Genomic DNA, 24,777 nt, shown 5'->3' with positions numbered 1-24,777 from the left:
TCCTGTCTGCCTCCCCCATTTTGTTGTCCCTGTTGTGACTAAAATTTCTTATTCCTTTTCTGTACCCTCCTGTTGTCCACATTCATCCTCTGCTGTTTCTCCTCCTTCTCACATTTCCTTCCTGCCCCACATTGGTGCCACACCCTCTTACCACACTTCTTTATCCTCTTCTCACCGTAGGTTCTCTCTGTCTGGTGATGACTTAAAACTGTAGCAGGATTGGGAGATGCTGATGGGAAAGATAAAGAGGTGTCATGTGATGGTTGGGTTGAACTCAGGAACCTTTGACAGTCCCTCTTTTGAGGACTAGAGGCAAAAGGTCCCCAACACTAGAACTCTTTCATTTTGGCCATCCAGCAGTGTTACAGGTTGTTATGCTGGGCAGTCTGATGTGGGTCTTTTTCTAGCCAAACCACTAGTATAGCTAAAGGACTATCTCATCTATTTTATACTGATTACAGGGTATGTCTGATGTGCTTGGTTGCCAGAATGATAGTGTCATCAGGTAGACCCACCTGGACACCGTCCCATGGCAGGTGTCAGCATGACCTATGTTCCTGCCTCAGTTTTCCTTTGGAATTCACCTATACAAAGGAATATTGTCTTAGTGGCAAATTCAAACTGTTTTATTAATATAAAGTGCCACAGTTCAGAGATTCCCCGTTGTAAAAACCAGTTTATCTCAAATCCCCCAAGTAAAACAAGATTACAACACGGCAGCTCTTCAAACTCTTTCAGAGGTTGCCATTCCCAGGTCATCAACCCAAGAGTCATTAACTATTCTGACCCAGTTCCTTTAGCCCCTGTTCCAGGGCCCCACTCTCCAAGCCTCCTACCTGAGAGTTCCAAGACCCACTTCTCTCCCATGAGTCTTCTCTTATAGCCCCAAGTCAGGTCTCCTATGGCATAAATCCACCGCAGTGTTCCACTCAACCAGGCCTCCCTGCCTCTGACTCCTACCCCTGTTCCTGGGATCCAACGTACAACATCAACTCTCGTGTTTCAGGCTCAGCTTCTGTTAACCAGGGTAAGTCTTCTCCCTTCTCCCTAAATGTCTCTGCATGAGTTTTCCTGGAATTCAGAATGTGTTCCCCAACTCTGGCCATTCCTCAACATCAATTTTTTGCTCTTCCCAATGGCTGTCAGTATCAGCTCTCTTCTGCTGCCGCTTCTCCCTGGATCTCTCCTTTACTCCTCAGGCAGCTCTCACCTGCCCTTCTCACCTACTTAGACAAGTTAGATGTCTTCAATTCATTAGGGCCTGATGAAGTACGTCCTAGAATACTCAAGGAGCTGACTGAAGAGATATCTGAGTCATTAGTCATTAGTCAGTCATTATCTGAGTCATTAGTTATTGTCTTCAAAAACTTATGGGAGAGATTCCAGAGGACCAAAAGAGGGCAAATATAATACCCATCTATAAAGAGGGGAATAAGGACAACCCAGGGAATTGCAGACCAGTCAGCTTGTCAAATCAACCTAATCATTTTCTTTGACAAGGTAACAAGTCTTGTGGATAGGGGAGAAGTGGTAGATGTGGTATATCTTGACTTTAGTAAAGTTTTTGATACTGTCTTGCATGACCTTCTCATAAACAAACAAGGGAAATACAACCTAGATGGAGCTACTACAAGGTGGGTGCATAACTGGTTGGAAAACCATTCCCAGAGAGTATTTATTAGTGGTTCACAATCAAGCTGGAAGGGCATATCGCAGTCAAGCTGAAAGGGATGTTACCAAGCTTGGAGGGATTGCAAGTGCTTTGGAGATTAGGATTAAACTGGACAAACTGAAGAAATAGTCTGAAGTAAAAAGGATGAAATTCAATAAGGACAAATGCAAAGTACTCCATTTAGGAAGGAACAATCACGCGTACAAAAAGGGAAATGACTGCTTAGGAAGGAGTACTGCAGAAAGGTATCTGGGGGTTATAGTGGATCATAAACTAAATATGAGTCAGCAGTGTAACATTGTTGTAAAAAAAGCAAATGTAATTCTGGGATGTATTATCAGGAGTGTTGTAAGCAAGACACAAGAAGTAATTTCTTCCGCACTGCTCGGCGCTGATAAGGCCTCAGCTGGAATATTGTGTCCAGTTCTGGGTGCCACATTTCAGGAAAGATGTGGACAAATTGGAGAAAATCTGGAGAAGAGCAACAAAAATTACGAAATATTTGGAAAACATGATCTGTGAGGACTGAACTGGACAAACTGAAGAAATAGTCTGAAGTAAATAGGATGAAATTCAATAAGGAAATTCAATCCTAATTGAAAACATTGGCTTTGTTTAGTCTGGAGAAGAGAAGACTGAGGGGGGACATAACAGTTTTCAAGTACATAAAAGGTTGTTACAAGGAGGAGGGAGAAAAATTGTTCTCTTTTAACCTCTGAGGATAGGACAAGAAGTAATGGGCTTAAATTGCAGCAAGGCTGGTTAAGTTGGACATTAGGAAAACATCATAGCTGTCAGGGTGATTAAGCACTGGAACACATTGCATAGGGAGGTTGTGGAATCTCCATCATTGGAGATTTTTAAGAGCAGGTTAGACAAACACCTGTCAGGAATGGTCTAGTATCTATTTATTACTTAATCCTGCCTTGAGTGCAGGGGACTGAACTAGATGACCCCTCAAGGTCCCTTCCAATCCTACACTTCTATGATTCTTCGGTTCTCTCTCTCTGGCAGCTCTGACTCATCAGGCCTTTGTCCTCTCAAGGGACTTGGCCTGTTCATTCCCTCTGGGGCACCTGGCATTGGTCACTGTCGGAAGACAGGATACTGGGCTAGATGGACATTTGGTCTGATCCCGTGTGGCCGTTCTTATATTCTTAAGGGCCCACCCAGATGCCCTGTTTTAAGTCCAGTTAGAGTGAGCTGATGAGTTGCAATGCACTGGCGTCTTCTCTTTTTAAAGGGACAGTGTTACCCTGTGACACATGGGTGCACCAAAACAAATAGACTAGAGATGTTCTGAGGAGGAAGAATTTGGATCTGGATTTGACTTTGTCTAGGGGCTCAGCCTCTGGGGTTTAGGCTGAATCAAAGCTAAAGTTCAGGTTTAGATTTGGTGGCACTTGGTATCTTACAACCAATTTCTCTCAAATTTTCACTATCACAGGCTCAAATCTCATGTGAGATTTCAGCATCATCCAAACCTGGAACAGGAAAATAGGTCCCTCCCAGACTTGCAGTACATCAGTAAGGGCAGGCTTGGACCTGGGGAGTCAAATCCAACCACCTTCCTCCTCATCCTGGCCACATGGAAGTTCGAAGGGAATCAGAGTTGGAAGTAGATTTCAAAACCATGCATTATAGGCACATATATAGAATGTTGCTGAGTAAGTCTGATAAGTCTTGTGTGAGTTGCCGCAAATCACTAGTTTACAAATACAATGTTAAGTTACGTAAACCAACTTTTTAATGCAGTAAAATATTTGACTGTACCAGCATGTGAAATAGCAAATGTATTAAAGGCACAGATTTGTTTGTGTATGTGTCAGTCCTACCTCTTTCCTCCAGCCTGAAGTGAAACCTGTGTTGAGTTGTTTGTGGAATGGATGCTTTGAGAGCTTGGGTCTAAACAGGATTAGAAGAAATTCCTCCAATTTTCCTCATTATAGCAAAGCACTGACATTGTTAATGTCTTGTGTGTTCTATATTGGCATTCTGTGGGGCTTTTCATATGATGAATAGTCCACTTTAAGATGGCTGCTGCCTTTCCATAATTAAGTCTGTGTTCTCTGCAGGGTAATACTCTTCCTCCTGACCTAGACCTGGTGTGCTTTGTCTGTGGGAGTCTATAGTCTAGGTTTAATGCATTGTATTGTAAGCAGTCAGATGACTTGGCTTTGTCTGATCCCTAAAGAGAAGGTAAATCCAGGCAGGAAGAGGAAAGAAGTGATTTATCTTTTCCAGATAAGAACAGGTACATAGTCACAAGCTCATGTTTAATGGTTTGAAAATTTGGTTTAAATTGGTGCTATTCAGGTTGTGGTTTTGGAGCTACGTGGCTCTTTGGGGTGGCTCTTCTGAAGCCTTCAGGCTTGAAGGGAGCTCCTTACACTTTGCCTAGTCTCAGGAAGAAAAAAATAGACCACAAGGGAAGTGTCCTGCTGCCTGAGACACCTGCAGGGTTATGGACAGGGTTGAGACAATCAACCAGAGGCCAGTTTGCCCTCCTAACAATGGTTGATTTATGCCCTAGAGCATGAGAGTTTATATCCTTAATAAATGTTTCTTAGCTAAAATAGCTATGAAAGTTCCTATCATGTCTCTTTGAATCCTACTAATTGCTTGGCCTCAATGGTGTTTTGTGGCAATGAGTTCTGCAGATTACTTATTCACTGTTTTTTTAAAAAAAATCTGTGACTGTTAAAAGCTCTGATGAACAATTACATGAACACCTGCTGGGATACAAGACGTAGATCTAACTTGTAAACTCTTCAGGCAGGGACTGTTTCTATATATTTTATAGCTCCTGGCATGCTGTCAGGGTTTGACAAAGAATAAATGATCACTGTTTGCCCTGGAGTAGGAATGCATATTTGGTTTGCATACATGTGCACAATTGTTGTGCCCAGGAAAAATACACTGGCAGCAAGAGCTTATGGGCTTATTCTTGTGCGGACAGATAATGAGATTGCATAGAATGTAAGTCAGTGCCAAATTCAGCGTTACACAACACAGCTCTGGACAAAGTACCAGTGACTCTCTTTAAATCAAGAACGTAATTCCTTTTGTCTTAAATATTCACAGCATGACCCCAAAGCTGGTGACATTTACTCAGGGCCCAGTCCATCTTGCATAGAAGACGGTGGGGGCCTTTCCAATGATTTGGTCTCGTTTACAGACTAGAGCCCCTTTGTGGGTTGAATATGAACTGTGTAAAATTTGTGGCTTTTTTCCCAAAACTGGAAGGAACTTGGCAGACTTGACTCTGTTTCCCTTTGAGTCTCTTGTCTGTCTTTGAAACCAAAACTTGAAGCAGCCACAAATCCCAGGCCGATGGTAACCAAAGAAAATGTTTCCTTGACCCACCTTTTATGAAGCATTATAGTCCTAGCAGTTTGGAAGTGGGCAATAGGAATTGACCACTTGCAGCAGAACCAAGAAAAGACACTGTTGGTTTGTAGTTTGTGAAACATGGAAACTAAAGTTAATCTGTATCCAGAGTTTGAAGACAAAATCTGTTTAGCTGTTCAGATAAGAAGCTGCAAACAACATAAATTCAGCATTCCAGAATGTATCCCTGCCTCCTTTATCACCCTCACATATCTAAATCCATGAGTTCACCAGAACAAAAGGAGGAGGTTTAGTAACGTATCCTGTCTTTTCCTTGATAAAATGCATCTTGTCACATTAGTAGTCCGAATGTGCAAGGGGCCTTATGATAATGGTATCTCTGAGCCACAATGCAGTCTACTATCCTAAATCTAATTTATGGCTTTACTGGAAACATCTGGATTAGGTTTCATTTTGTTTAGGGTGTAAGTCTCTGTTCTAGCATTTTAACCCTCTGCCTCAAAGCTATATCCTGGATCAGCAATGCTTGTACTTGGGCTTCTGGCTGGGACAACTTGTGCTGTTCTGAGAGCTGAAAGATCAATGACCTTCTGAGGATGTTAGCTAGTGTTAATCTTAGTTAGTTTGTACTAATCTTTTCTGCCATAAACAGCCTAAAATCTGGTAACCTTAGGTTTTGTTACAGTAAAAGATTTGTGGATCAGATAAGGGTACTGCTAGGCACATTCTTCCTCCGATTCTTTCTCTCCATTCCTTCTTGCAGTATATCATAAGGGGAATTGTGGAATATAAACTCAGGAAAGGCAACCCTCCTAAAATGATTTATCAAAGGAAGCTGAGTAACATGGGAGTCTGATCCGCATCAGACTCCATGGCTGTTGACAGTTTTCCTGCCTTATCAACTGGATGCCTTGCTGGCACAGCTTGTTAAAACTGAAGCAGGTCATTAAAGACAATCACAACTTCCATCATATTTGTTTTCAATAGTTCAAAAATCCTCAGGCGGTTTCTTATCAAAAGTTCCCTGTTAAGCTTAATATTCAGTTTGTTGTTATGGCGATGCAGAAGAGGTGCAATGTTTGTATTTTTAAATTTTATAGATTGCTTAGATCAAAAGGTAAAGCAAGAACAATTCTAAAGGAAGCCTAGAATATATTTCTTAGCAGCATTGCAAAATGACTATCAAAGTGCTACAGAGAGGCAGCATAGTCTAGAGAGTTAGGCATGGAACTGGGGCCAGGAACTCCTAAATTCCAATATTCTGTCTTGCTGGGCAACGTTGGGCAAGTCATTAACCTCTCTGTATCTATCTTTCCCAGATGTAAAATGGGGAAAATATGTGGAGCTTGGAAAAATTGTTCTACACCTACTTTCTGTAGGATTAAATCTACTTGTCAGGGTGGAAGAATACACTTGCCGTTATGTACCCTGCAATTTGAAAGATAGCACATATATTTATGGAAATAAAAGGTAAAGATCAAACTAAAAAATTTACCAGAAGAAACTAAAATCCCATTTCTTTTTCAAGGGGTCCATTTCCAAAGGTAGTCTCCTTATAACTTCTTATTTTGAGCTTTTCATGTACATCTCCTGTTTTTATTAGGAGGTGATGTTAGGTTTGGATGGGCAGAGTAATATTTTCTTTTGAGGGGATTGAGGCTTGTGTTTTGGGAGATGTGATCATGTTGAAAACTGGGCTAATAATGGCATGCTGGCGTCAATGTTAACTATGGAGTGGCTACCACTACTCCATAATGAGAGCTTGTTTCTCCAGAAAGTGATGGAAGTTGACGAGAGAAGGCTCTTATTTGCCATGTGTGGGTGAGTGGATTTTTTCCAAGCCCTGCTGACTTAACCACCTTAGAGAGGTAGTGTGGTGATTATATGCCTAAAGAACACTTTCTGAAGTTGTATAACACTATTGTAACAAAGAAGCTAGGACGTATGTGTACTATGTCCCTCTATGGATAGAATCAGAACAGCTTATCACAGGTTGGCTCCCTGGGACACAACTCCCCTCCCCAGCACCTGCGGCGCTCCCTCCCACTACTCCCAAGCACACACGGCGCCCCCCGGGCTGCATTCCCCATCCCCAGCACCCCTGGCTCCCCCAGGGCTGCCGCATCCCGCAAGTTTTAGTCAGGGGTATATAGTAAAAGTCATGGACAGGTCACAGGCCGCGAATTTTTGTTTACTGCCCATGACCTGTCCATGACTTTTACTAAAAATACCCATGACTAAAATGTAGCCTTACCTATAACTAGCAGGAAATGTTACTGTTTGAAGCCTGACACATGCTGCATGACTGTGAAAGAAAGCAGGTCTTTCTCCTCCCTGACCCCATTCTGAGGGGGAAAGAGAGGGAAAGCGCAGTGTTAATCTATTTGCATTGTGAGGAGTGTTCTTTTACTCTTCTGTTCTGCTCAGCCACTCAAGACAAACTCCAGTCAAATCCATGGACTATGCAAGAACCCCATGTTGAGTTTCTCTATGGGGACAGATTCCTCTTTAGAGATTTCAAAAGGTTCAGTTTGAGATTAAGAATAACTTCACACAGGTACAGCAGCCATGGATAATCAGTCAGACATGTTGCTTTTTTTGGTTTGTTTTTAAATCAAGATTTTAGTAACCTTTTCCAACATGTTGGGTCGTTAGAGTACAGAATTGAATGTAAGGAAAACAGCTTCTTATAATCTAAGATCTGATGTTGATCCTTAGGCAAGTCACTTAGCAACTTTGTACTTCAATTTCCACATCTGTCAAGTGGCTTATTCTCTGTCTATGCCTATTTCAATGTATCTTGGGTACTTCTGGCACCCATTACTAAAGTGTCTGAGCATCTCATAGTTGCTTTTTCAATAACCCTGATGAGTAGGAAGGTTCCTCATTTGGGGAACTGAGGCACAGAGAGACAAAGTGGGTCACCCAGTGTCACATAGGAACTCTGTAGTGGAGCAGGGAATTGAACCCAGGTCAACCCCCAAACGCTCAACTATCCTTCCTCTCACAGAGGTGCTGTGAGTCATAGTCCATTAATGTGTGTATAAGGCTTTAAGATACTCAGTTGGAAGGTGCTATTTAAATGCTAAGTACTGCTATTATTAAAGCAGTTTATGGGGCTTAGGTTAGGTGAGCTCTAAGGCTTGAAGCCGGAACCTTGGCTGCAAATCTGAGTTTGTGCATGGAATACTTGTATCATGCTGTTATCTGCTTGTATTGACTTATCCTAGCCCTACATACATTACAAGGCTGTAAATGGGGCTCTTGGCAGCGGAAGCCACGGTAGAATCCTGTGCCATGGGCCTCCAAATGTTTCAACAAGGTTCCTGACTCCCACATGCACCTGAGATTTCTAACTATAGATTTGATCTGTTGTGACTGGCTTAGGGCATATGGACAGGAGATGAGCAAAGCAAACATTCTGGATACGCTCAACAGCTGTGCAAAATTGACCTGGAACATCCTGTGTATAATCTAATCTATCAATTGTGTCCTCCAGGGTTTCTATGTCATGTTCATCATTGTACTATCTGACCATCTGGACAGCACTGGGAAATTGTTTCCTTAGTTGCAGAGATTAATTAGCAGAGTGTGTTGTACTCCTCTATATATTAGAGATGGACTTGGACAAAACCCCAGAGTCAGGTAATCACATAGATTTTGTGGAAGTCTGGCCCTATATCTGATTTTTGTGGCTCGTGCATGTTTCTGGAAGAAATTCAACTGCAAGCAGCCCCCTGCATCCAAATGTCCTGTTTGTGTTTGTAAAGCATATGAAGGCTTCAGATGTAAAGTACATATTAAGTACAAAGGATTATTGGTGAAAATGAAAAGTATGAAGAATGGGAGAACACACCAGTCACCCTAAGAAATGCTGGCTTTGTGTTTACAAGAATCCTTCAGTCCCTATATAAGGAACGAGAAAGAAATTATTAGAGGTTTGGGCCTGAAGTTTGGCTGACGATAGTTAGCTCCCAGTGGTGAAATTGAGACCCAGATCCAGATTGTAATTCCAAAGCTTTCCACAGATTGAGATGTTTGGATTGAGCTCCGGAAATTATAGAAACCTGTGAAGGGAATTCTATAATGTGTCAAGAGGGGAGTCCTGTCATTTAGTACATGGAAAACCTTTCAATAGAAGCCTCTTCTTTTTGTATATATATTGTTAATGAACTTGAACCATAACACATGCTTGTGATCCAGTTTGAATCCCATCACAGTCCTACAGGAAAGCATATTGGAATCTTAAAGAAAAGCCTCACCTTGTATTCTGTTTGCCAGCTGGGTTTCCCTCTGGCTTCAATTTGCTGCTATAAAATAGCTCTTAGGTACAGACACCCCATAGAACCTGCCCAGTGCACTTCACATTCACTTGCTCATTTTTCTTCTAAAATAACAGCTGTGAAGAAGATGGATTTACTGCTTCCTAATCTGATGTTTCAGATTAAACATTCAAGGAGGTTCTGAATCTTCAGAGGTTGTTGCATTCTTTTAAAATACAATTTCAGCCTTTTTTAAAGACGCATACCTTTAAACTTGCATTTTTTTTCAAATTTAATTTTTTACACTGATTAAAATAGTTATATTATGTAGAATGGTTGTATATAACAATTAAATAATATATATATACATATCTCCCTGTATGTGTGTTTATTTTGTATGTCTTTCCCTTCCACTGAAACCTTGTGTAGTTAATATAGCAATAAACAATTAAAGCCTCAATCCTGTAGAGTCTTATGCCCATGCTTAAATTACAAGCTATCAGTAGTCCCAATGACGTCACCAGGGCTACTCACCTCATGTAAAGTTAAACATTGCATAAATCTTTGTAGAAGTGAGGCCTAAGAGTGTCCTAAAAAAGTAGCATTGTTAACAAATTGGGGGAGGTTGCAGGCAGTGGTTGCTGGTGGCTGAAATTGAAAATACCTATGAAAAATATACACCCTCAATAGTTGTTTAATGTTGAGAGGGACAAATGGAAGGATCTGTCCATGGGGAATGACTTTCTTTGCCTTAGTATCTATTATAAAGCCTTATACTTATTAGTTTTCATCATCTTGACTCCTGCTGCTGCACATTGTCAGTGAAATTCCTCACGTAGCCATGTGGTGGCAGAACAGAGAGGAGTTAATGTATCTAGATAGCAGTTTGTGTTAAAATATTAATTCAAATGGGATAAAGATACAAGTTTTATTGAATAGAGGGTTAGATTTTCAGCGCTGCCACTGAGCTGTTGTGTGAAGATGGGGAACACGCTTCATGTCTCTGTGCCTTCGTTCCCAAGCCCATACAGTGAGGAAAATGATGCTTATCTACTTTTGTAGAATGCTTTCAGGTCTGTGGGTAAACAGCTCTACCTAAGAGTTAAATGTTGTTAATTTATGAAGTGTGCTCTGCCTCCTAGAGCTTGGTTGTATTTATTTAGAGAAATTTCTGTAGCAGTCAGCCCTGGATTTGGAACACTTAACAAAAAAAATAATGAAATTAAGTCTCAAAACGTGCCTGGGAAGTACGTAAATAGACTTATCCCCGTTTTATAGATGATCACAGAGTTGAAGTGACTTGCCAAAGGTTACATAGGAAGTATGTCACAGAGCCGGGAATCAAACACACATCTGATTAGCAGAGGGACGCTGCATGTAAGAGGTGTGCTAAGAAAGGATTTGGGAGAGGAAAGGCTGGCTGTTTAGCTCTCCAGAGGATGGAGGGAGCAATCTTTCAGCCTCAAAAGGTTCCTAATAACTGCCACCTAATATGCCTGGTATTTGACACAAAACTTCTGTGCTGCTCCATAGATATCTCCTTTTGAAGTGGCAGCATTTCAGTGGAATGATGGCACTTAGTAGAACATTGTTGCCTTTTAATTACACTTAGAGGCCGCAGTGGTATTCTCTTAAAATGAGAAACCAAAGCCGTTTATAGCATCACTCTGCTCTCTCTCCTATACACAAGCAGAGTTCCCACTGAAGTGAAGGGCCATGGGACGCTTGTTGACTGTAGAATCCAACGTGATGATTCACTGGATTTTAGGAAAGGACTCGAGCAGGGGGTTGGACTAGATGACCTTCTGGGGTCCCTTCCAACTCTTATATTCTATGATTCTATGACTTAATTCTGGGAAAACATGGTCCTTTTAGAAAAGCATTTGGTACCCATCTTGTAATCTGCATTGAGTTTCTACACACTCATTTGTGTGAGGGGGACACAAACTGGTTTTGCACATTTGTTTGGGCAGATAGGCAAGTATAGTTTGTGGGACCACATCCAGGGTTTCACACACACAGTGTTGCCAAAAAATTAAGCTTACAAAATCTTTGTATCAAAGGCTTGGGCATTCAAATTTGGCATCTCATTTTGTTCACCCCTGGAGTGAATTACAGTGCTATAGAACTTCACTGGGAAAAAGATCGGATCCTTGGAGGTCAGGTTGAAGACATCTTGGAAATCTGATCCTCCAAAGTCTGGATTGTTGGATAGGGCTTTTTCTTCCTGACTTTGCCTTCATGAAAATGATTATATATAATATAAATCCAGAAGTGACTATCACATAGCAAGACATGTGTAAGGAAAAGAGTCAGTTCTCAAATTTGGGTTCCTAAATTATACCTGTAAAACATCTACACTTACCTGCACAGATGGGTATTTTTTGTGAGCAAACAGCTCATCATGGGCGAAATTGCCACTTTACAGTCTGTTCTCCGCAAGCAGCCGTGTGTAGTTGTGCTGCTATAAAAAGTAAATCTAACTCAGACTCCCAGTCTGCCTTCCAGGCTCCCTGTTGCTCCAGGGTGGAACGAAACAGTACTGGACCCCTACCCAAAACAGCACGCATCTCCCAGTATGCTGGCACTGGTATCTTCCAGGGTATTGGAGGCATGAACCAAGGCTTCGCCCGGTTCCCACCTTCTCCACCCACATCCTCATGAGAAGAAGGTAGTGGCTGTATGGCTCCAACTTCCCCTTGTTCAGCTACTAGTAGCCTGAGTAAGGGAGTCACTTGTGCCCCCCTTACGCCTTTGGAGGTTGTGTAGGACTAGACCATCACAAGCCATATGGGTGTAAGTACTGGCTTGTGCAGTGTTGTAGGTTTTGTGTGCACACTTGTAGAATTGTGTGTGCAGAGGAAAAGTTGTCCGTGCATCTTAGCCTTCGGGATAAAGCTAGGATCTGAAAGAAGAAGGTGCGCTAAAATTGGTTTTGTTGAGTAAGGCATCCATACAGCCTGTATAGCCAGCCCTTGCAGATGGAAAGGCACTCCAAAATACTGAATTATTAAACACAGTGGGCCAAATTTAACCCTAGTGGCACTCCACTGAATTCAGTGAAGGTAAAGAATGAATTTAGAGGATGTGTTTTGAAAGACAGACACACTTTTTTTTACAAATAACCTTCATGGGTTTTTTTTAAAGTGAGAAGTAGCTAATTGTGAACTTCTGGCCATCTGTGTACCTTTCACTCAGTGTATGGTACTTACACACCCCTCCCCACCCGAAGCATCTGAGCGCCTTACAGTCTTTAATGTAGTTATCCTTGCAACACTCCTGTGTGGTAGGAAAGTATCACATGCATTTTACAGTTGGGGAACTGAGGCACAGAAAGAGGCTTACCTAAGGTGACACACAGTCAGTCGTTTGTAAAGCAAGGAATTGAACTAGGTCACAAGCAAATGTTCTAACCACTGGACTAATCCTCTCACTCCACTCTTTAAGGGACTCAATAAAAATTCTATGCAGATTTCAGCAGTGGTGGTTCAAAGGTTTCTGAGGGCACCTGGGTTAAAAAAACAGAATGGCTGGACCCAGTAAAATGTGTGCCTAAGTGTGGAGTTGCAACATCAGTGAGTGAAGTTAATTTGCAGGCTCTGATTTCCTCTTTCTCTCTCTCTCTCTCTCTCTGTCTCTCATATGCACACTCTCCTTCTCTCATTTCACTTCTGACTCAGAGGACGGACCTGGGAAAAGGAAATTAGTGTAATTAAATGGCTATGTAGGAAGCTGTTGGTAAGTATTTACTTATATAAAATATGTAGGAGAGAGAGACTACTGGCTAGGTTTCTTAGCATTTGCTTTTCTTGGTTTATTTTTCTAAGCAGAATATTGAGTGAGAGAGATTTGTTCCCAGCAGAAAATGCTTGAAACACATTCGTCCGCCTTGGTATTAAAGAGATTACAGTGCACACTGTGAGAATTTGTAAGGATTTGTGTGCTTTTTAGAAAGGATTAAGAATAAAAAATCTAGAATAGAAATGCTGTCTAGCTGCATCATTACACTACACACCAGAGTTTCTATGCTGGTTTATTTTTGTATTATATAGTACATATTGCAACTTTTAGTTCCAGCAGATTTTGTTTTAAAGACTGTAATCTATCTGTGAAAGCCAGGTGAAACGAAATGGTCACAATCCATCTAGAATCCCTGAAATCCTATTTAGCAGCAAGCTTGCCATACTTTTAAGAAAAAGATTTTGGGGATAATCTGCCATTCTAGAAAGTTGCTTAAATAAAAGTATAAATAAAATCATAGCACGCAAGGATCTCGATTGCATTTGTTCAGACTTGTTCTGCTTGCCAAATTCTAACTAATACTGGGCAAGCTGATTTGGTCTCTGATTGCATTTGTGTAAAAGCATCATGGAAATGCTATTTTCAGAGCAATTCCAAGAACACCTACAGTGTGAAATTATTTTTTGGGGAACTTCATCATTGAGTATTTGCTAGGCAAAAAGATTTCATAATTGGCCACTAGAAAAGGCTTTAAAATGCAAAGCTCACTAAAGTCAAACCTCTAAATGTGAGTGATTAGAGGCTTATGTTGCTCTAAAATTGCTTGTGCTAATTTACAAGTTCATAAGTCTTTGGGGAACACAGTCTTAGCCCCTTTAAACACTGCATTTAGAAAAACTTCAAACCACTTTTTATTTTTAGACCAGATGTGTGCTAAAGCATAAAAATAGCTTTTACTTTATTCAGTGGTTCACACTAACACCATGATATTTAGCATTAACCTGTTGATTTTATTTGGCACTGCACCAAGATACACTAAATCTGCAAAGGTGAGGGTAAGAATGGTTCTTATGCTTTTTTGTTCTGTTTTTATTAATATCTTAAAAACCCTCCTAGGGCCTGATCCAAAGGCCATTGAAATCAGTGGTAAGATACCCTTATGGATTCTGATCAGTTCCCTTCAGAGTCTTTCATCTGAAGATCATCTATGTATGGAGTGGTTTTCATTCATCTCGGCTTATGTTTTGCACACAGCAGTATGTTATGCCCATGTGGAAACAATTGCTTCTGAAGCATTTTGTTCACATAAAGTAGTCCCAGGGGCTACTCAAAATATTTGAATACTATAAAATACATGAGTAATCATTGGAGGGTCGGGGGTGGGGTGGGGGGGGGCTGTGTGTTGCTGGTGATTAGGCCACTCACCTGGAATATAGGAGACACAAATTCAAGTCCTGCTCCAATGAATATTTATTTACACAAAGTGGAACAGTTTCAAGAGGAGATATTGAGAGAGACTCAACCCAGAATATTGTATAGCCTGGTGATTAGGGCATTTGTATGGGAAGGGGCAGACCCAAGTTGAAATCCTTGCTCCAGGGGGGGGATTTGAACCTGGGTTTCCCACATCTCAGGGTGAAAGGGTACAACCACCACCTCAGTTTCATTTCCCCCTAAATGATTTTTTTTCAACTTCCTGTTAGCAGAGAATTCCCCAAAAAATTCATTTTCGGTTTGACCTGAACCATTTTTTCCCCCATTTTTTCAGAACTACGAATGAACCAAAAAATCAGTTATTCATCCAGCTCTACTTTGGATATATACTGGTGTGTGTTAGAGAGGAATTGGATTAATTTTTTTAAACATTGTTTATTTCTGATATAATTTTTGATTATGCACGCTTTCTGCGCATTGTGAGGTTGATATTTAGGGTCAGATTTTGCCCTTGTATATAGCTGTCTAGGCAAATAGACTGTAATATCTTCAGGACTGGGGCTTTACTCGTACTGTCCAACTAGCATGCTAGTGCTATAAAAATGGCCTTGTGTATGTTATTGGCCTATGTTGATGCTCGATAGACTTTCCAGTTGATTAGTGGCCTAATTGATTGATCAACTTTGCTAATTACTTTTGTTTCATTTTTGGGTAAAGGTGGATTTTAGGCTGGATCTTTCAGAAGCACTCCATGGAGTTGGAAATCAATGGGAGATGGGTGTATGTTGAGAAGGGAAGATCATCTGGAGAAAAAAGAGATTAAAAAAAATACTAGGAAAGAGGATGATGGGAAGGAAATGGTGGATGAACAACACAAAACAGGATTTAGGACAATCAAGAAAATGAAATGAGGAATAACAAATACAAAACTAGCACCTAACTGAATATTGTATGCTGATGCCCACAAAGCACTCTAGATATGGATGGCACAAGCTAGTAGTGTTTCACTATTCAGACAAGATATATGACTTTAAAATTATGCTAGTGATGACCGCTTTCTCTTTCTTTTCTCTGTAGACCATCTTGTCTTGCACTTAAGGCCTGACATAGAACTCAGCACCTTGCAAGATTGGGCCCTTAGGTTACAACAAAGTCTGCTTTTGCAAACCTGCTCTGCAGAACTGTCATTTTACACAGGGAAGAGCAGTGGAGAATACAACATTATGAATACTGGTGTGATGAGGGAATAGACTAGACCTCATGGACCAAATTTATGCAGGTGTAACTCCACTTTCTTCACTAGAGTTACACTAGGGATGAATTTGGCCTATTAGGTTTTTTCTGCCCCCAACTCCTTTGATGTAGAAGACATTCTAATAATAGATCTTAATCTTTGTCCAAACAATGAACCCTTCCAAAGAGTTCACAGGTTCTCTACTGAAAACTTAGTATCTGGTCTGTTTTTGTATCCTTCTCAGGAAGGAAAAGCTAGTGTTAAAGAACCAGTTTTGTGAAAGAAAACCACTTCACCAAAGATAGCAGGACTAAAACTTGGTCTTCAGTGTGTTAGGGGTTGAATACCCTATCCTGCTAATTTACTCAGGATGAGCACAACCGTAGTCCAATAATAGTCCCATTGACTATTCATGGAGTAAGGACTTCCTCTCTGAGTAACGGTGGTAGAATCTGGCCCTTAAGTATAATCTGTTTTCTTGGATAAGCCTTTGAGTTTTTTCTTTGCAGCACTGCAGACTCAATTTAGTTGCTTACTCACAACTTGGAAAATCACCAGTTTCATGTAATAGTAGGGTGACCAGATGTTCTGCTTTTATAGGGACAGTCCCGATATTTGGGGCTACATAAGAATGGCCATACTGGGTCAGACCAAAGGTCCATCCAGCCCAGTATCCTGTCTACCGACAGTGGCCAATGCCAGGTGCCCCAGAGGAAGTGAACCTAACAGGTAATGATTGAGTGATCTCTCGCCTGCCATCCATCTCCACCCTCTGACAAACAGAGGCTAGGGACACCATTCCTTACCTATCCTGGTTAATAGCCATTAATGAACTTAACCTCCATGAATTTATCCAGTTCTCTTTTAAACCCTGTTATAGTCCTATCCTTCACAACCTCCTCAAGCAAGGAGTTCCACAGTTTGACCGTGTGCTGTGTGGGCTGTGTCTTATATAGGCGCCTATTACCCCCCACCCCCTGTCCTGATTTTTCACACTTCCTGTCTGGTCACCCTATGTAAAAGCTAAACTCCCACTCATTAGATACCAGTTGTGGCTCATCTTATTAGTGTGGAATAATAATGGTCAAAACCTGCAGGATATATAACCAGATCTTACACCTTCACATTTCCTACTTGATCTATTAAGGATTCCCCCATCCCTAAGAACTGTTAAGAAGCTGTGTTTTAAAGAATTGCTTATATTGAAAGTATAGATCCATATTTTGCTCTCATTTGAATTAGTGCATATTCTGAATAAGTGCATTGCAATGACAGGATTTACTCCCAGGATTTATTCTGGTATAAATGATGGCTGAAGTTGTAGTGTAGTTAATCTTATACCATGATTAAAGCTGAAATATCTTAATTCCTCTTTATATGTAAGTCTGACATTTTGCAGCGTTAGAAGTTGCATGCTGTTCTTTTATAGTATCTTCACATATGTATATACGAACATAAGCACAGCCACACCAGAACATATCAATCATCTGTGTTGTCTGGTATTTTATAATTGCCAAAACCGAGGGAGATTTTGGTTTAACACCCTTCATCTAACATATGCAGGCACCGAACCTAGCTGGTAGATTGAGGGATAGTTCTTCCTAACCACAACTGCTGAGTTCTGAAGCATTGTAGCTTGTAAGCACGAGGACTTGCGGCCTTTTCAATTTTTACCCTCAATAGTGTGATTGCATGTGTTGCCTCATTCCAGTCTCTCTCAAGACTCATTTCTTCAGTCTGTTCTTCCACCACTAGCCACTTACCCTTGCTTTCATATTTCACTTTCTAATCCTTTTAATTTAGCTTGCACTCCAACAAATAAGTCTGAATAGATTCATAGATTCATAGATATTTAGGTCAGAAGGGACCATTATGATCATCTAGTCTGACCTCCTGCACAACGCAGGCCACAGAATTTCACCCACCACTCCTGCAAAATACCTCACACCTATATCTGTGCTATTGAAGTCCTCAAATCGTAGTTTAAAGACTTCAAGGAGCAGAGAATCCTCCAGCAAGTGACCCGTGCCCCATGCTACAGAGGAAGGCAAAAAACCTCTAGGGCCTCTTCCAATCTGCCCTGGAGGAAAATTCCTTCCCAACCCCAAATATGGCAATCAGCTAAACCCTGAGCATATGGGCAAGATTCATCAGCCAGATACTACAGAAAATTCTTTCCTGGGTAACTCGGATCCCACCCCATCTAATATCCCATCACAGGCCATTGGACCTATTTACCATGAATATTTAATTACCAAAACCATGTTATCCCATTGTACCATCTCCTCCATAAACTTATCGAGTTTAATCTTAAAGCCAGACAGATCTTTTGCCCCCACTGCTTCCCTTGGAAGGCTATTCCAAAACTTCACTCCTCTGATGGTTAGAAACCTTCGTCTAATTTCTAGTCTAAATTTCCTGGTGGCCAGTTTATATCCATTTGTTCTTGTGTCCACATTGGTACTGAGCTTAAATAATTCCTCTCCCTCTCCGGTATTTATCCCTCTGATATATTTATAGAAAGCAATCATATCTCCCCTCAACCTTCTTTTAGTTAGGCTAAACAAACCAAGCTGTACCTGTTCTAGTTTGAATTCATCCTTCTTAAACATGGGAGACCAGAACTGCACACAGTATTCCAGGTGAGGTCTCACCAGTGCCTTGTATAACGGTACTGAAACCTCCTTATCCCTACTGGAAATACCTCTCCTGATGCATCCCAAGACCGCATTAGCTTTTTTCACGGCCATATCACATTGGCGGCTCATAGTCATCCTATGATCAACCAATACTCCAAGGTCCTTTTCCTCCTCTGTTACTTCTAATTGATGCGTCCCTAGCTTATAACTAAAATTCTTGTTATTAATCCCTAAATGCATGACCTTACACTTCTCACTATTAAATTTCATCCTATTACTATTACTCCAGTTTACAAGGCCATCCAGATCCTCCTGAAGGATATCCCTGTCCTTCTCTAAATTGGCAATACCTCCCAGATTTGTATCATCCGCAAACTTTATTAGCACACTCCCACTGTTTGTGCCAAGGTCAGTAATAAAAAGATTAAATAAGATTGGTCCCAAAACCGATCCTTGAGGAACTCCCCTGGTAACCTCCCTCCAGCCTGACAGTTCACCTTTCAGTAGGACCCGTTGTGGTCTCCCCTTTAACCATTTCCTTATCCACCTTTCCATTTTCCTATTGATCCCCATCTTATCCCCATCTTATATTTAACTAATAATTCCCCATGTGGCATGGTATCAAATGCCTTACTAAAATCTAGGTAAATTAGATCCACTGCGTTTCCTTTCTCTAAAAAATCTGTTACTTTCTCAAAGAAGGAGATCAGGTTGGTTTGGCACGATCTACCTTTTGTAAAAGCGTGTTGTATTTTGTCCCATTTACCATTGACTTTAATGTCCTTAACTACCTTCTCCTTCAAAATTTTTTCCAAGACCTTGCATACTACAGATGTCAAACTAACAGGCCTATAATTATCCGGATCACTTTTTTCCCCTTTCTTAAAAATAGGAACTATGTTAGCAATTCTCCAATCATACGGTACAACCCCTGAGTTTACAGATTCATTAAAAATTCTTGCTAATGGGCTTGCAATTTCATATGCCAATTCCTTTCATATTCTTGGATGAAGATTATCTGGGCCCCCCGATTTAGTCCCATTAAGCTGTTTGAGTTTCGCTTCTACCTCAAATATGGTAATGTGTACCTCCATATCCTCATTCCCATTTGTCATGCTACCATTATCCCATAGATCCTCTTTAGTCTTATTAAAGATTGAGGCAAAGTATTTGTTTAGATATTGGGCCATGCCTAGATTATCCTTGACCTCCACTCCATCCTCAGTATTTAGCGGTCCCACTTCTTCTTTCTTTGTTTTCTTCTTATTTATATGGCTATAGAACCTTTTACTATTGGTTTGAATTCCCTTTGCAAGGTCCAACTCTACTTGACTTTTAGCCTGTCTCACTTTATCCCTACATGTTCTGACCTCAGTAAGGTAGCTTTCCTTGCTGATCCCTCCCTTCTTCCACTCCCTGTATGCTTTCTGCTTTTTCTTAATCACCTCTCTGAGATGCTTTCTCATCCAGCTTGGTCTACATAGGGTATGTCTACACTACGAAATCAGGTCGAATTTATAGAAGTCGGTTTTTTAGAAATCGGTTTTATATATTAGAGTGTGTGTGTCCCCACAGAAAATGCTCTAAGTGCATTAAGTGCATTAACTCGGCGGAGCGCTTCCACAGTACCGAGGCTAGAGTCGACTTCCGGAGCGTTGCACTGTGGGTAGCTATCTCACAGTTCCCGCAGTCTCCGCTGCCCATTGGAATTCTGGGTTGAGATCCCAATGCCTGATGGGGCTAAAACATTGTCGCGGGTGGTTCTGGGTACATATCGTCAGGCCCCCGTTCCCTCCCTCCCTCCGTGAAAGCAAGGGCAGACAATCATTTCGCGCCTTTTTTCCTGAGTTACCTGTGCAGACGCCATACCACTGCAAGCATGGAGCCCGCTCAGGTAACCGTCACCCTATGTCTCCTGGGTGCTGGCAGACGCGGTACGGCATTGCTACACAGTAGCAGCAACCCCTTGCCTTGTGGCAGCAGACGGTACAGTACGACTGGTAGCCGTCATCGTCATGTCCGAGGTGCTCCTGGCCACGTCGGCTGGGAGCGCCTGGGCAAACATGGGCGCAGGGACTAAATTTGGAGTGACTTGACCAGGTCATTCTCTTTAGTCCTGCAGTCAGTCCTATTGAACCGTCTTATGGTGAGCGGGCAGGCGATACGGACTGCTAGCAGTCGTACTGTACCATCTTCTGCCGAGCAGCCATGAGATGTGGATGGCATGCAGTCCTTCTGCACCGTCTGCTGCTAGCCAAAGATGTAAAAGATAGATGGAGTGGATCAAAACAAGAAATAGACCAGATTTGTTTTGTACTCATTTGCTCCCCCCCCCCCCCGTCTAGGGGACTCATTCTTCTAGATCACACTGCAGTCACTCACAGAGAAGGTGCAGCGAGGTAAATCTAGCCATGTATCAATCAGAGGCCAGGCTAACCTTCTTGTTCCAATAAGGACAATAACTTAGGTGCACCATTTCTTATTGGAACCCTCCGTGAAGTCCTGCCTGAAATACTCCTTGATGTAAAGCCACCCCCTTTGTTGATTTTAGCTCCCTGAAGCCAACCCTGTAAGCCGTGTCCTCAGTCGCCCCTCCCGGCGTCAGAGCAACGGCAAACAATCGGGCATCTGAGAGTGCTGTCCAGAGCAGTCACAATGGAGCACTCTGATGGGGCTAAAACATTGTCGCGGGTGGTTCTGGGTACGTATCGTCAGGCCCCTGTTCCCTCCCTCCCTCCGTGAAAGCAAGGGCAGACAATCATTTCGCGCCTTTTTTCCTGAGTTACCTGTGCAGACGCCATACCATGGCAAGCATGGAGCCAGCTCAGGTAACCGTCACCCTATGTCTCCTGGGTGCTGGCAGACGCGGTACGGCTTTGCTGCACAGTAGCAGCAACCCATTGCCTTTTGGCAGCAGACGGTGCAATACGACTGGTAGTCGTCCTCGTCGTGTCCGAGGTGCTCCTGGCCACGTCGGCTGGGAGCGCCTGGGCAGACATGGGCGCAGGGACTAAATTTGGAGTGACTTGACCAGGTCATTCTCTTTAGTCCTGCAGTCAGTCCTATTGAACCGTCTTATGATGAGCGGGCAGGCGATACGGACTGCTAGCAGTCGTACTGGACCATCTTCTGCCAGGCAGGCAAGAGATGAGGATTGCTAGCAGTCGTATTGTACCATCTTCTGCCAGGCAGGCAAGAGATGAGGATGGCTAGCAGTCGTACTGTACCATCTTCTGCCGAGCAGCCATGAGATGTGGATGGCATGCAGTCCTTCTGCACCGTCTGCTGCCAGCCAAAGATGTAAAAGATAGATGGAGTGGGTCAAAACAAGAAATAGACCAGATTTGTTTTGTACATATTTGCCTCCTCCCCTGTCTAGGGGACTCACTCCTCTAGGTCACACTGCAGTCACTCACAGAGAAGGTGCAGCGAGGTAAATCTAGCCATGTATCAATCAGAGGACAGGCTAACTTCCTTGTTCCAATAAGAACGATAACTTAGGTGCACCATTTCTTATTGGAACCCTCCGTGAAGTTCTGCCTGAAATACTCCTTGATGTAAAGACACCCCCTTTGTTGATTTTAGCTCCCTGAAGCCAACCCTGTAAGCCGTGTCGTCAGTCGCCCCTCCCGCCATCAGAGCAACGGCAGACGATCGTTCCGCGCCTTTTTTCTGTGCGGACGCCATACCAAGGCAAGCATGGAGGCCGCTCAGCTCACTTTGGCAATTAGGAGCACATTAAACACCACACGCATTATCCAGCAGTATATGCAGCACCAGAACCTGGCAAAGCGATACCGGGCGAGGAGGCGACGTCAGCGCGGTCCCGTGAGTGATCAGGACATGGACACAGATTTCTCTGAAAGCATGGGCCCTGCCAATGCATGCATCATGGTGCTAATGGGGCAGGTTCATGCTGTGGAACGCCAATTCTGGGCTCGGGAAACAAACACAGACTGGTGGGACCGCATAGTGTTGCAGGTCTGGGACGATTCCCAGTGGCTGCGAAACTTTCGCATGCGTAAGGGCACTTTTATAGAACTTTGTGACTTGCTTTCCCCTGCCCTGAGGCGCATGAATACCAAGATGAGAGCAGCCCTCACAGTTGAGAAGTGAGTGGCGATAGCCCTGTGGAAGCTTGCAACACCAGACAGCTACCGGTCAGTTGGGAATCAATTTGGAGTGGGCAAATCTACTGTGGGGGCTGCTGTGATGCAAGTAGCCAACGCAATCAAAGATCTGCTGATATCAAGGGTAGTGACCCTGGGAAATGTGCAGGTCATAGTGGATGGCTTTGCTGCAATGGGATTCCCTAACTGTGGTGGGGCTATAGACGGAACCCATATCCCTATCTTGGCACCGGAGCACCAAGCCGCCGAGTACATAAACCGCAAGGGGTACTTTTCGATAGTGCTGCAAGCTCTGGTGGATCACAAGGGACGTTTCACCAACATCAACGTGGGATGGCCGGGAAAGGTGCATGATGCTCGCATCTTCAGGAACTCTGGTCTGTTTCAAAAGCTGCAGGAAGGGACTTTATTCCCAGACCAGAAAATAACTGTTGGGGATGTTGAAATGCCTATATGTATCCTTGGGGACCCAGCCTACCCCTTAATGCCATGGCTCATGAAGCCGTACACAGGCAGCCTGGACAGTAGTCAGGAGCTGTTCAACTACAGGCTGAGCAAGTGCAGAATGGTGGTAGAATGTGCATTTGGACGTTTAAAGGCGCGCTGGCGCAGTTTACTGACTCGCTTAGACCTCAGCGAAACCAATATTCCCACTGTTATTACTGCTTGCTGTGTGCTCCACAATATCTGTGAGAGTAAGGGGGAGACGTTTATGGCGGGGTGGGAGGTTGAGGCAAATCGTCTGGCTGCTGGTTACGCGCAGCTAGACACCAGGGCGGTTAGAAGAGCACAGGAGGGTGCGGTACGCATCAGAGAAGCTTTGAAAACCAGTTTCATGACTGGCCAGGCTACGGTGTGAAAGTTCTGTTTGTTTCTCCTTGATGAAACCCCCTGCCCCTTGGTTCACTCTACTTCCCTGTAAGCTAACCACCCGCCCCTCCTCCCTTCAATCACCGCTTGCAGAGGCAATAAAGTCATTGTTGCTTCACATTCATGCATTCTTTATTCATTCATCACACAAATAGGGGGATGACTACCAAGGTAGCCCAGGAGTGGTGGTGGAGGAGGGAAGGAAAATGCCACACAGCACTTTAAGCACAGCACTTTAAAAGTTTACAACTTTAAAATTTATTAAATGACAGCCTTCTTTTTTTGGGGCAATCCTCTGTGGTGGAGTGGCTGGTTGGCCGGAGGCCCCCCCACCGCGTTCTTGGGCGTCTGGGTGTGGAGGCTATGGAACTTGGGGAGGAGGGCGGTTGGTTACAGAGGGGCTGCAGTGGCAGTCTGTGCTCCAGCTGCCTTTGCTGCAGCTCAACCATACACTGGAGCATACTGGTTTGGTCCTGCAGCAGCCTCAGCATTGAATCCTGCCTCCTCTCATCACGCTGCCGCCACATTTGAGCTTCAGCCCTGTCTTCAGCCCGCCACTTACTCTCTTCAGCCCGCCACCTCTCCTCCCGGTCATTTTGTGCTTTCCTGCACTCTGACATTATTTGCCTCCACGCATTCGTCTGTGCTCTGTCAGTGTGGGAGGACAGCATGAGCTCGGAGAACATTTCATCGCGAGTGCGTTTTTTTTTCTTTCTAAGCTTCACTAGCCTCTGGGAAGGAGAAGATCCTGTGATCATTGAAACACATGCAGCTGGTGGAGAAAAAAAAAGGGACAGCGGTATTTAAAAAGACACATTTTATAAAACAGTGGCTACACTCTTTCAGGGTAAACCTTGCTGTTAACATTACATACATAGCACATGTGCTTTCGTTACAAGGTCGCATTTTGCCTCCTCCCACCGCGTGACTACCCCCTCAACCTTCCCCCCTCCCTGTGGCTAACAGCGGGGAACATTTCTGTTTAGCCACAGGCAAACAGCCCAGCAGGAATGGGCTCCTCTGAGTGTCCCCTGAAGAAAAGCACTCTATTTCAACCAGGTGACCATGAATTATATCTCACTCTCCTGAGGATAACACAGAGAGATAAAGAACGGATGTTGTTTGAATGCCAGCAAACATACACTGCAATGCTTTGTTCTACAATGATTCCCGAGTACGTGTTACTGGCCTGGAGTGGTAAAGTGTCCTACCATGAAGGACGCAATAAGGCTGCCCTCCCCAGAAACCTTTTGCAAAGGCTTTAGGACTACATCTAGGAGAACCGCAAATGCCAGGGCAAAGTAACCCTTTCACATGCTTGCTTTTAAACCATGTATAGTATTTTAAAAGGTACACTCACCAGAGGTCCCTTCTCCGCCTGCTGGGTCCAGGAGGCAGCCTTGGGTGGGTTCGGGGGGTACTGGCTCCAGGTCTAGGGTGAGAA

The 24,777-nt window shown here is 43.1% G+C and overlaps 1 protein-coding gene across 4 annotated transcripts in view; it reads left to right on the top strand.

Annotated features, from left to right (window-relative positions):
* The window catches only part of MYLK (myosin light chain kinase), a 335,337-nt gene that overhangs the window by 76,751 nt on the left and 233,809 nt on the right, over positions 1-24,777 (top strand). Inside the window, exon 1 of one of the 4 annotated variants that reach the window (XM_048869055.2) lies at positions 12,945-13,023. The exons of the other annotated variants lie outside the window; for them this stretch is intronic. The gene's annotated coding sequence lies outside the window, so the exon portion shown is untranslated. Of the gene's footprint in view, positions 1-12,944; positions 13,024-24,777 lie in introns of those variants that run through there. 4 annotated transcript variants of the gene reach the window in all.

Source organism: Caretta caretta, chromosome 11, assembly GCF_965140235.1.
Source record: "Caretta caretta isolate rCarCar2 chromosome 11, rCarCar1.hap1, whole genome shotgun sequence".
NCBI lineage: Eukaryota > Metazoa > Chordata > Testudines > Cheloniidae > Caretta > Caretta caretta.
Note: the sequence above shows the minus strand (reverse complement) of the source record. Positions and strands in the feature narration are given on the sequence as shown.